Consider the following 12,714-nt stretch of genomic DNA (forward strand, 5'->3'; position numbering starts at 1 on the left):
ACATGCCCTCAATGAGCCTTTGTGGCTGACTTTGGGCATATCTAATATAAGGTGAGAGATTTTACTTTCTTGGGCTCCATGATCACTGCAGATGGTGACAGCAGTCACGAAATTAAAAGACGCCTGCTCCTTGGGAGAAAGGTGATGGCAAACCTAGACAGCATCTTAAAAAGCAGAGACATCACCTTGCCAACAAAGGTCTGTATAGTTAAAGCCATGGTTTTCCCAGTAGTGATGTATGGAAGTGAGAGCTGGACCATAAAGAAGGCTGATCGCCGAAGAATAGATGCTTTTGAATTATGGTGCTGGAGGAGACTCTTGAGAGTCCCATGGACTGCAAGAAGATGAAACGCATCCATTCTTAAGGAAATCAGCCCTGAGTGGTCACTGGAAGGACAGATCATGAAGCTGAGGCTCCAATACTTTGGCCACCTCATGAGAAGAGAAGACTCCCTGGAAAAGACCCTGATGTTGGGAAAGATTGAGGGCACAAGGAGAAGGGGACGACAGAGGACGAGATGGTTGGACAGTGTTCTCGAAGCCACAAACATGAGTCTGACCAAACTGCGGGAGGCAGTGGAAGATAGGAGTGCCTGGCGTTCTCTGGTCCATGGGGTCACGAAGAGTCGGACACGACTAAACGACTAAACAACAACAATATAAGGTTACCAGATTTTTTTCAATGAATCTGGGGACACTTTTCAACTTCCTACAAAATAGATGGATTTCGTCAGGGGAATGATTTGTAAATCCGGGGACTGTCCCCGGAAAATGGGGACGTCTGGTAACCTTAATCTAATAGTCCTTCAGATTCTGTTCAACATCTCTACCCCTTCTCAGTTGCAACATTATCCTCTCTCCCATGGAATAATGACAACACTTTGTGGGAGGTTGTCTACACAACTTCAGTTTGGGCAACGGAGGCAGTCCAAAAGTGACTTTCCTACAAGCACTGGAGTGGGTCGCACAGTGTGCTTGAATTATAGAGGGAAAAATGGATGGGCGGGCTAAAAGAAATATGTCAACTCAGTGCATTCCCCTCAGTGTCAGCCAAATCACACCCACCCACAGCCTTCTAAAGAAGAGCAGCTAAAAGGGCCATCACAAAACACAAGGCAGGTGTGTCTAACCTGCAAGGCCACAGCTTAGCCACTATTTACATTAAATGTTGGGCCCAGTAGCATAGTGGCAAAGTACAGGGGGTCTTCATGAAAATTACAGCCACACCCCTTCTAAGATTATATAATAATCTTATATTTCTTTAACAGTAATAGTAATAATAGTAGTAATAATATTAATGGACGCATTGCAATGATCAGTGCTGATCTCCATGTGTTGACTTTCAGCTAGATCTACTGTTTTCTATGCACGCACATAGGCCTATGATTTGGAGTGCTCCAGTCTCTTAAGCTGTGCTTTCCTTGAAGTTTCATTGTGTGTAACAGAACTTGCATGTCATTCTTTTGAAAAGGAAGCACCTTATGTTTTCAGTGTTCCTCAGTGCTTAGCTCTGGAGCATAAAGAACAGCTCCTCAGTTTTCTACCCATGTTTCTTCTTCAGAGTGACCCTAGGAGCCAGTCCCCAGTGGCCGACTCGCCTCCTTTCATTCTGATTGGCTCTGATCAGCACAATGGATGAGAAGACTTTTCAGTGACTGATCATTTGGCTCTAGGATGCAGGAGACAGGGACCCTGCAGCAGAAATAGGAATGGCTCTTCAACCCTCCCCATGACTCTGAACCATTTTGTCTTTAGTTAGGCCTTCAGCAATTTCCACGCTGGACCCATGACTGGGCAGGGATTTCAATTCATTCCATGCTTGATATACAATTCCTTGACTGCACAGGGTCCTGGGTTAGTCTGCTTATTGCTAGATTTCTACTCTGCCTTTGTAGCCCTAAATGTTCTCTGTGCCCTTTGTATTGACAGCAAAGGAGGACATTAAAAAGCTAGACACTATCCACTTGTAAAAGGTACATTTAAACACTGCCTAGTCTTATTGATCATTAGGACTGGATGAGGAACTTTAGGACCTCCAGATAATGGAGGACTCCAACTCCCATCAGCCCTTGCCAGCATGGTCAGTGTTCAAGAAATATGGGAGCTGTAGACCAGCAATATCTGGCAGGCCACAGGTAGTCCCCATCCCTGCTTTTTGATGAGTCTAGAACAGAGGATGTAGCAGTTAGTTGCTCTGGAATAATGAGGCATCAATCTTGCATTTGTGTGTCTGTGTGGACACCCTGATGTCCTGCTAGCAGGGGTTCCTTTGCCCGATGAACTTCATCCAACAGTGTGGGGTTCACACACACACCCCTACTGCAGCAAGCTAGGGGCTTGGAAAGGAGAACCTCACAAAGGTCTTTATGCTCCCACAAAGGGCTTCACAATGCAGAAGAGTGAAGGACCTCTCTCAAGGAACCTTCTGCTCCCATTGACAGTTTCATAGCAGCCTTGCCTGGTTTATACTGCCTCGTCTACCAGAATAAGGAGGGGAGGCGGGTGGAAGGAAGGAAAAGCACCAATTGCTTGTCCTACAAAAATGATTTGTTAGAGAGGTACAGCAAGAGCTGAGCTGAGGGTTGGAGATGAAGTGTGTGTGTGTGTGTGTGTGTGTGTGTGTGTGTGTGTGGAGAAGCGAGCCTTGGAATGGATTCAAGAATGACTGATGAGCCTGGCTGGCCATTTCACCCGCCTGGAGGAGGAGAGTGGGAGGTTAGCTTCTGCAGTGCCATTTATGCTTTTTAAAAAAATTCCGTCCTTGAATGCAAAATCGATTGCCAATAGATAACGCGATAAAATGAATGGAGCGTGCATATCTTTCTCTCTGTCTCTCTTTCCTTCTCTCTCTCTCTCTCTCTCTCTCTCTCTCTCTCTTTGCACCCCAAACAAAGGATAGTGAGATTTATACAGGAAACAATGAATGGGCTTTACTCCCTCCCCACCCCCCCTCATGCATTCATCCTTTATTAGAGGACGAAAGAAAGAAAGAAAGAAAGAAAGAAAGAAAGAAAGAAAGAAAGAAAGAAAGAAAGAAAGATCTGGGCAAAGGAGATGAATTAAAATGGTGACCTTGAACAGCGATAGCTGCCTCCCTTGAGTTGAGACGGATTCAAGTTCAGGCTCTCAGTCTGTGGGGGGGAACGGGGAACAGACAGACAGGCAGACAGTGGGATTCCAGAATTGTTCCTGCCTCCTTGCAAAGAACATTGTGCATAATCCCGGGCGATGTCCTCCCTTCATCTCTTCTTTCTTCACCTTCATCCTTTTCCTTCACTACTTCTCTCCACATGCCCCCCCCAATCCTCCTCCTCCTTCTCTGCAGCTCAAGCTCCCTCCCTCCCCCCCCCACATACTTTAGCCTTTCCTTTCATCTCTGGAATGACCTGGAATGACCTTTTGCCTGGCTTTAGACGTGACTCAACTGATAATAGTGAATACTTTGGGGCCCCCAAGTGATGGAAAGTCTGAGCACGTAGTGGAGGGGTGAGGAGGAGAAGGAGGAGGAGACAACCTTCTTCTTCTTTTTTAATGCACTTCTAAAGTTTTAAAAAAGAAAACACAAACTCAAACATACACCACTAACCACTGACTGTTTCCTCCAAGGCTGCTATGAATGACACCTCATGCTACCTGGAAGAATGCTTCCGAAAGAATCCTCAGCTATTCGGTTTGTTTCGCTGTAGGAAGATACTTATTTCCAACAAAAGTGTGTGTGCGTTGGGAAGAAAATTCTACGTGGCCTGCACATCAGGACTCTGCCCAAGCATTTTATTTTGCAAAACTATCAGTTGCACTTTGAACATTGGATTCATTTAAATAAATCTGCATGTCACCCAATCCTTAGTTGAAGGCCACTCTTCTTTTCCTGGAGATCATTTTTGTTTATAAAATTGGAATGTGGGATCTATTTCTGGAAGGAGAGACTGTACCTGATACTGTTCTTCTTCCATCTCCTATTCTGGTACAGTGGTACCTCGGGTTGCATACGCTTCAGGTTACATACGTTTCAGGTTACAGACTCCGCTAACCCAGAAATAGTACCTCGGGTTAAGAACTTTGCTTCAGGATGAGAACAGAAATCGTGCTCCGCCGGCGCGGCGGCAGCAGGAGGCCCCATTAGCTAAAGTGGTGCTTCAGGTTAAGAACAGTTTCAGGTTAAGAACGGACCTCTGGAACGAATTAAGTACTTTACCTGAGGTACCACTGTAATGCCCTGGCAACAAGGATGCCCTAATTTTAAAGCCCTACAAATAATATTTCACCTCTGCTGTTAATAAATGACAGGGTTAGGCTGTGATTCTATACACACTTAGCTGGGCGTAAGTCCCACTGAACCTAACAGGCGATCATTCATTCATTCATATTTCACCTTTTCCACCAAGGGGCTCAAGGTGCTGTATATGGCTCACCCCTCCTCACTGAATCCCCACAACAACCCTTCAAGGTAGGTTCGGTTGAGAAGCAGTGACTGGCCTAAGGTCACCCAGTGAGCTTCATGGCTGAGTGGCGATTTGAACCCTGACCTCCCAGCTTCTACTCTGGCACTCTAACCACTACAACACACTGGCTCTCTGAGTAAGACCCATGTAGGACTGATTCAATTTGTTAATTCAGACTATATGTTCAACCTACACTCAGGGTTTGCAACGTCACCTTAGGCCCAATTCAAATGTCATTGTGATGGGATGATGGCTGCTTAAAAGCTTCCCTACATGGCTGAGGTTCTAGAGCAGAGCTGTGATGTCTGTAGAGATGTAACTGGGTGGCAGAGCACTTGCCTGGCATGCACAAGGTGCCAGGTTCAATCCTGGGCATCTCCAGGTAGGGTTGGGAGAAACCCCCTGTCAGAAACCCTGGAAAGAGGCTGCCAGTAAGGAAATGGTGCAGTCACTACTGAGCTAGATGGACTCAATGGTTGGCTTTCGTATAAGCAGTGGCAGACGTTGAGCTCTCAAGTTTCAGTGGCACAATGTGTGATGCTAAAAACATGCGCCCCTTGACTCTCATGCTCCGTTCCATGGCACTGTTGTGCTGTAGCCGCACTAGTCTCACTACCCAAAGACCGCCTCCAGTATAAGACAGCTTCCTGTGTCCTGGAAATGGTTTCCTGCTCAGCTCAGCAGAATCTCCTGAAGTGTCTCCAAACACAAAGGTCTCAGGGAGGGAGGAGACCACCATGGGAATATCACACGGAGCGACAAGATTATCTGAAGCTTTTCGGATGGAAGTAGATAGGGGTGGAAACCACCTCAGCAGCTAATGTAAAATGGTTAGACTGCACCTGCTATTGTTATCTTCATCATATGCAAAGAATCATAGAGCTGAAGAGGGGCTCGGAGGCCACTGAATCAGCGGTGGCTGATGCCCAAACCACAGGAGGGGAGAGTGCTCTTGTATTTGGGTCCTCCTTGAGGGTTTCCTGCAGGTATCTGGGTGGTCACTGTGAGAACAGGATGCTGGACTAGATGGGCCATTGGCCTGATTCAGCAGGCTCATCTTATGTTAACATACATACATACATACATACATACATACATATAAATACATGATGCCTTTGTAATGTTTATCTTTTCTTCCTTGTGATCTTTCAATCAACATGTTAAATTTTCATTTGCCTTGTCATTTCTGTTGTTAATAATGCAAAAACTGCCGCCTAACCCTTTGATGCACAAGCACAGGCTACCATACTACCATAATCAGTGTGTTATGTCCAGTACCTTGACAGAGAAACTGCCAGTCAAAGGGGACCAGGCATTGGAAACCTGTGGCCCTCTAAATGTTGCTGAACTAGTACTCCCATCACGAAACTAGGCTTTATTTCACCCAGGTTGTGAATGTTTGATACTGACCATAGGTGACTCTTCACATTCACTGGTCAATCTCCATATTTTTCTAACATTCTTTGGATGCATGCGGCATTCTCAGTGTTTCCATATTTTGGTTACAGAAGATGGCATAACATTTATTAAGGGCATTCAGTAAATAAATGGTGCATTCTGCCATCATTTCTGGAATAACTTAAAATGCTTTCTTCCAAAGCCTTTGTAACACAGAGACATCTTGGATACATTTTTTGTTTTAATCTTTTGAATAACAGTGTGCTAATACTCATGGAGCATTTCACCCGTGAAAAGAGGTTCAAGCTCTGCTCTTATTAATTACCTGGGTTTCCATCTCTTCCTTCTAGAAGACACTCACTAAACCGACTCAAGTGGATTAAAATTGCCGCAGTGGGTGAAGGACAAGGCACATCAGGGTTTATTGCCTGAAAGGCTGAAGTGATGATTGTATATTCCCAAGCTCGTTAAATTGTTCGCTGTCTGTATGCCTGCCACTAAATGGAAAGCGCTAGCTGGCGAGTCTTATTGAATATAGGACACCCACATTTTTAGGCCTTCATACATGGTGCTGAATGCAGCTCACCATCCTTGCAGTGTGCCTTGCCCACTTCTCAGTGACCTCCCTCCCCCCCCCCCAGTGCTTCAACAGTGGCAAATATAAGCATTTTCTCAATCCCTTGATGGGCCACCACATGCCCCTTATTGTGCAGTATTTGGCTGGGAATGTGGCTCTCAGATGTGGCTCCTGTACACCTGATGGTGGACCTGATGGTGGTGGAGAGAGGTGAAGTGGCCTGCAAGAGCATTCTTCCCAGTTGCTCCAACCTTGGAGCAAGCTAGACTCAGGAGCTTGGATATGGGGTCACCTGCCAACTCTGCCCAAAGGAGAAAAGCAGTCACACAAATTGGGAGACCAGTTTACACAAACCAGAGAACTCTTATTACGATTGGGGGTGGCGGGGGGGGGGGGGGGAAGAATCCCAGAACAGCACTTCTGCTGATAGAACAATCATATTAGTGCCATGCTGAAGCCCACTCCCAAAATTTTATCCAAGCCCTACTGAGAGTAGGCCCATTGAAATCAATACGTCTAAGTTAGCCATGTCCCTTTATTTTCAGTGCTTCTATTTTGACCCATTAGTTGGATACAACCTTTAATTCTGGCTTTTTCTGACAAGGCTTATTCTGATCTATGGCAGACCAATAGAATTTTCTGGGTACAGCAAATTGGGGTCTCCATCCCACCTGCAATGTATTGACAAGAACGGCAGATTATGTGCATGTTAAAACTAAGACAAGTCTTTGGCAGTGTCTAACATGACTTCTCCCCTGTCTCCACCTCACTACAGAAGGACAAATCTGTCAATGTTGGTTTCTCTCCATCTCTCATTTGTCCATTCTTAAATTCGCATTTCCATATTGGGGTGGGTGTGTTAAAAAAAATAAAAAATCCAATACCTTTTTAGTGCTATACATATCTTTGTATTCAGCTTTCCCATAGCAAGCAATTTCTCCATATCCAATGCATATTATACATTATAATATTATATATACTGTATTACACACACACACACACACACACACACACACACTTGTATGCACACATTTCCCCAATCCATGAGCACATTTTCTTCGTTGGAGAACTGCACTGTGAAATTTGCATCGAGTGAATTTCGAAGGGTTGCTACACTTCAGTTTTGGTAGGGAAAGTGCAAAATTAGAAAAGTTCACATCATTCATTCATATGTGAACAGAACTGAATGTGTCTCCCATCCCTAATCCACATACCACCCTTTCCCTCTCCACCCTGCTATTGCATGTTGCAAATTGCAATGGCTGGACACGGGGGTCTCACCAGGAAGGTGCATTGCAATAATCCAAGCCCCCCCCATCAGAGTTTTAAAAACAATTTTATTTTCAAAAAGTGGGGAGGGGTGGGTGGATGTAAAGACAAGCAAATCTGACAATTATGGTTTCTCTTCCCTCAATCTTAAACTCAGTTCTCTACATTTCCATACCAATTTGTGATATATATATTTTTGAAAATTCCCCTGCATTTTGGACTGAATTTCTTTCCATCCCTAGGCAGATATTATGGAGGCCCAGCATGACAGACATGAGGCTTGGGCCCTCTAGGCACCCCCTAACCAAGCCCTGCAAAAGAGAATTTTTGGGTGCTTCTATGAAACTGCACCTTCCCTTGAAGATTTGCCCAGCTCTGAGCATGAACGGTTGAGGGAAGTGGGTATGTTCAGCCTGGAAAAGAAGAGACTGAGAGGAGATATGATAGTCACCTTCAAATATCTCAAGGGCTGTCTCCAGAGGGTAGGATCCACATCAATAGCTTCAAGTTACAAGAAAGGAGATTCCGACTGAACATCAGGAAGAACTTTTGGACAGTAAGAGCTGTTAGACAATGGAATGGACTCCCTCAGGAGGTGGTGGACTTCCCTTCATTGAAGGTTTTCAAGCAGTTGTTAAGTGGCCATCTGTTGTGTAAAATTCCTGGATTACAGGGGCTTGGGCTGGATGACCCTCTGAGCTGCTTGTAACTCTACAAGTCTATGCTTCTATAATTCTATGACTTCCCAGACTCACTTGCTTATAAGCAGACATTGGCCATCTGTCGTGTGTGATCTAGTTGAGATTCCGGCATCTCAGTGTGGTCAACTCAATGACCCTTGGGATCCCTTCCAACTCTACAATTCTATCTTTTCTAGAAGTGTCAAACAATGTTTTCATTTGCGCTGGGATTTTAATGCTGGGGGTAACATGAGTTGGTTTGACTTCAGATTCTGTATTGTTGGTTTTTAATAGGCATCTTGTGGTTTGCTTGTTTAATTAAGCCTTTAAAAGTCACCCTCTTGTGATGGGTTAGGTGGTCTATTTCCGCAGTCTCCTGGTGTGGCAAAGGGTCACACTGTGAAAGGAATGCTTCCTCAGACAGAAAACCCCTTCAACATCCTCACTTTTAATCATCTCTGGAGCATTTATTTGTTTGTTTTTTATGTATTTATTAGTTTTTTCACTCACTTTCCCTCCAAGGAGCTCAAGGTGGCTGCACACATGGTTTCCCCTCTTCCTATTTTATGTGAGGTAGGTTAGGCTAAGGGACAGTGATCGACCTGAGCTTTGTGACTAAGTGTGGATTTCAATTCTGGTGTCCCAAGCCTCCTAGGCCTTCCAAGTGTCCCTAGTTTCTAGGAACAGTGCCAGATTAGCAGAAACCATCCCAGTTTCTGATTTGATCTTGGAATGTTCCGCTTTTCCTTAGGACATTCTTATTTGCATCGGATAAATGTTGGAGGGTATGGCCTCCTAGTCCTACACTCTAACCCAGGCTTCTTCAACCTCATCCCTCCAGATGTTTTTGGCCTACAACTCCCATGATCCCTAGCTAGCAGGACCAGTGGTCAGGGATGATGGGAATTGTAGTCTCAAAACATCTGGAGCGCCGAGTTTGAGGAAGCCTGCTCTAACCCTTATACCACATGGCACATATTACTGTCAGGCTTTGGCGACTCGGCTCCCCCCTCCCCGACCATAGATAAGCAGGACAAAGCGAAAAGAGTCATTTACTGTTTAAAGAGTCTTTAATGCAAAAGAACAAAGCAGCAAAAGAACAAAAGCAAAAGAACAAAGCAGCCATTCTAGAAATGACGGTGTTCCCAATTAAGGTTTCCACCCACTTCCCCCCAGTCACTTCCGCCTCTTGCAACCTGATCTCACAACCACTGTGCTTTTTGTGTAGACACCTTATCTGCTCTACGTGACCTTGGACTGTTAGGCTGGACACTTTCTAGCAAGAGAGAGTCTGTTAGCTCTCTCTCTTCCAGTTCTTCTTGACTTTGCTGTTCACCCCCCAGTTTGCCCCAACTTTTGTCTTCATAACTGTGCCCCTCTTTAAACCATTGTTCCAAACCTATACCGCTCAACTACTCCTGGGCAGCTTCAGGATCCTGGTAAGGAGCAGGGGGGGGGAGAGGGGGAGGCACCCACCATTCCTCGTCAGAGCAGTACTCCTCGGCCTGGTCTCTGACATCTACGTAGGATGTGCACATAAATTGAAGTCAAAAGAATGGCAATGTTTAGCTTCACTCGTAGGAATCTCTTTGAAAGGAGAAAAGGTGAAGCATAGTTGCTGCCTGAATCGACACCATTGCATCCTTGATGGCTCCCAGACCTGAAACTGCATCATCACAAGGGGGCGGTGGCCTATTGTGAAAAACAGATAGAATTAGAGTGCCAGTTCTGGCTTCCCAGTGCTTTGAGGCCATGTGATGGCACCATATGGCAAGACTGGCATGTTTGATGGTGCCCTGCTGCTTGTCTGCGATGAGCAAAAAACACAAGGAAAACAGGTTTTATCTCGTATGGGCAAAAACGATCCTGTCAAGGCTTTGGCGAAATCTCTGGGCAAAACAGTTCATTTTGACTGGGATCTGTTTAATTCACAAACTGAGCAAAGGGGTGTGGAGTCTAAGGAAAGGATGTGGCGTTTGGGGCTTATAAGTTTAGAGAAAAGGTGAATGAGAGAGGAAATGATAGAAGCAGATAAAATGATGCATGGCATGGAGAAAAGGGATCAAGAAACATTTTCTCCATTTCTCCTAAGACTAGATCTTGTGGCCATCCAATGAAGCTGAATGCTGGGAGACAGATAAAAGAAAGTCCTTCACACAGCTCATAGTTAAACTACGGGACTCACTCCCACAGGAGGCAACAACGATGAGTGACTCAGATAGCTTTAAAATAAAGACAGACAAATTCATAGAGGAGAAGGCTCTCAGTGGATACCAGTCAGGACGGCTATGCTGTGCATCCGTGTTTGGAGACAGGAATGCTTCTGAATGTCCATTGCTGGAAACCACCAGAGAAGAGAGTGTTCTTCTTGTATTTGGGTCCTACTTGAGGGTTTCCCACAGGCATTTGGGTGGCCTCTGGGAGAACAGAACAGGATCCTAGACCAGATGGGCCATTGGCCACAACCATTAGGCTGTTACGGATTGGAGAGACACATGGAAAGCAGAGAGAGAGAGAGAGTTCCTCACCACATACCATCGCCTTGGTTTTATTAGGAAACTCCTGGCTTTATGTACCATATTATTCCGTGTATAAGACGATGCTTTTTGCTAAAAAAGAAATACAAAAATTTGGTGTTGCCTTATACACGGATAGTGAATGCAGAGGGGGGTCGTGCGATTAATGGCAGCAGCAAGCAGGAGATTGGCAACCGCGATTGGGTGGGTGATTGGTGGCAGTGGCAAGGCCTGCTGGCGATTGGCTGTGGCAATTGGGCAGGCGATTGACAGCTGTAGCAAGGTGGGCAGACGATTGGAGGCTGTGGTGAGTGGGCGAGTGGGCAGACAATTGGCGGCTGCAGTGAGGTGTGTCATCGGCAGTGGCTGTGGAAAGTGATCAGCAGCGCTGGGCAGGCGGGTGAGCAATTGGTGGAAGTGACCTCCCCCACCCCCCAAAAGAGCTAAACAACTTAATTTCTTAATTTTGGGTTTAAAAAAATAGGGGTTGTTTTATACATGGGGGCGTCTTATACACGAAAAAATACAGTATGTTGGGGAAAACTGGATTGCATCTACTTCCTTCAGGTCTAGTTTTTCACCTTCAGGCTGTCCACAAGGTAGGCCAATGCTTGCTTTTGTTTTAATTGCTTATTGCGCATGAAGGCAAGTCTGACAGGGACTCAAGGCAGCTTACAGCTATAATTCTATTTCATTCCATTTATCTGTTGAAAGTGTTGTACACGATCCCTTCCCTCGCAGATTTTTTTCTTCACAACAATCCTGTGAGGTAGGTTAGGCTGAGAGGTTGTAATTGGCTCAAGGTCACAAATGTACATCAAATGCGGGAGAAGTTTCCTGTTGTGGAATAAAATGTCCCTATTTTCATTTGAGAAATGTTGGAGGGTATCCAGTCATGGCTTCCCTCAAACAATCCTGGGAGCTATAGTTTGTCAAGGGTGCTGAAAGATGTTAAATGACACTCCCCTCACAGTGCTACATTTCTACCAATTGTGAGACCCACAGAAATTCAACAGGTACAGGGCAGAAATGACGAGCAGAATCCGAAACCAGGGAAGAGAAGCAGCGCAAGAAGAATGGAAAAAATTCAAGGACTATTAAAGAAATATCACAAAGTTAATGAAAGTTAGAATGATGTTGGACTGGAAAGTAAATGGTTACTATTAGCAATGGTTAAGACAAGGAAAATAAGGAAGAATAGTCTAAATTTAAATTAAAATAAGGGAAGATTTGCTGAACAATCGATAAGAATTTGGAATACAGAAAGGGGAGGCATGAGGAAGTCGGGGAAGATAGGATATGAAATTAGGATATGAAATGATACATGTTTTTTGTTTTGTTTTTGTTTTTTGTATGTTTATGTTTGTTGTATTGTGTTTATATGGAAAAATAAAAATATTTAAAAAAAAAAAAAGAAATTCAACAGGTACAGCTTCACCCAGCATGAAGGTGCAGCGATAGGGGCTCTTTCACCTATTTAATTCCTGTCTTTCATACAGCTATTGAAGGTGGCTAATATCCTTTTGCTACTTCCTGACAGCATTCATTCCCTCAGGCACACAAACTCACTTGCTGCTTTCATCTGGGGACCACAATTCCCATGATTCTCCTGGGTGGTCACGATCTCCCTTGGGCGTGATTTAAAATAACAATAAATCATAGAGCAAAGTTCCCTTTCCCACTCAATATCTTAAAGATATCAAAATGCCTTTTGGCTTGTTATAGCTTATATAGCGAAGCCATTCTAAAAAATATTATTATAGACTTATTTATCAATGCATTACACAGCTTAGGTCATTTTTAAAAGTGTTTTAATGTGAGAAACGATAACC

Source organism: Podarcis filfolensis, assembly GCF_964270895.1.
Source record: "Podarcis filfolensis genome assembly, chromosome: 15".
Classification (NCBI taxonomy): domain Eukaryota; kingdom Metazoa; phylum Chordata; class Lepidosauria; order Squamata; family Lacertidae; genus Podarcis; species Podarcis filfolensis.